At 43.9% G+C, this 750-nt stretch overlaps 1 non-coding gene across 1 annotated transcript; it reads left to right on the plus strand.

The window, feature by feature from the left end:
* Nucleotides 1–72, plus strand: trnac-gca (transfer RNA cysteine (anticodon GCA)). The gene has a single exon. It is a non-coding gene; the product is annotated as a tRNA-Cys (tRNA).
* The last annotated feature ends 678 nt before the right edge of the window (nucleotides 73–750 follow it).

Raw genomic sequence — 750 nt, forward strand, 5'->3', positions numbered from 1 at the left:
GGGGGTATAGCTCAGTGGTAGAGCAATTGACTGCAGATCAAAAGGTCTCTGGTTCAAAGCCAGATGCCCCTTTCCTCTTAAGTATAAAAGACTCACTACACAGGACAGTATTTGACAAATAGGTGTTCAGTTGAAAAGGCGTTTCAAGACTCACTAGGTGGACAAGTTCATGTTATTGAGGATCTTACAGGGGGACAAACAGCTGTTTTAAAAGTAGATCTCCCAGAGAAAACTCACCCAAGAATGTGCAGACTGCTTGGGATTCTCTTGCTGTGAGGCAACAGCGCTAACCACAGAGCCGCTCTAAACCAGTGATGCCAGCTGACAGAGGAGTGGTGCACCAATACATTATTGGCATCTGAATCCAGCTTGTATGGAAGACTTTTATGATTCCTTTGTGACCAAATAAAAACTCCCTTTTGATCTTACACTTGCAGAGGCTCCTGTCATTCGATCTGTTAACCAAACCTCTGCTACCTCTTTTTCCAGGCCTTTGGATTTAGTGGAGACCTCCTCCAGGCTAAAAGGAAACTACCACTGAACAGTTGTCATTGGGGAAACCTTAATATCTCTAAGATGTCCTGATCCCCTGAGCTTTTTTCACAATGTTCACCTCTGATACCACAATACCTCACACGGCGCAACGGCAGATGCTCGGTCATCTCTGCATCGTTCTACATCTGTTGCTGTTTATGACTTTTAATGAATGTTTACTCTGCAGCCGAAAGTCTATTAACAGCTAGAAAGAAT

The sequence above is a fragment of the Neolamprologus brichardi genome, chromosome 4, assembly GCF_056152115.1.
Source record: "Neolamprologus brichardi isolate AB-2024 chromosome 4, ASM5615211v1, whole genome shotgun sequence".
NCBI lineage: Eukaryota > Metazoa > Chordata > Actinopteri > Cichliformes > Cichlidae > Neolamprologus > Neolamprologus brichardi.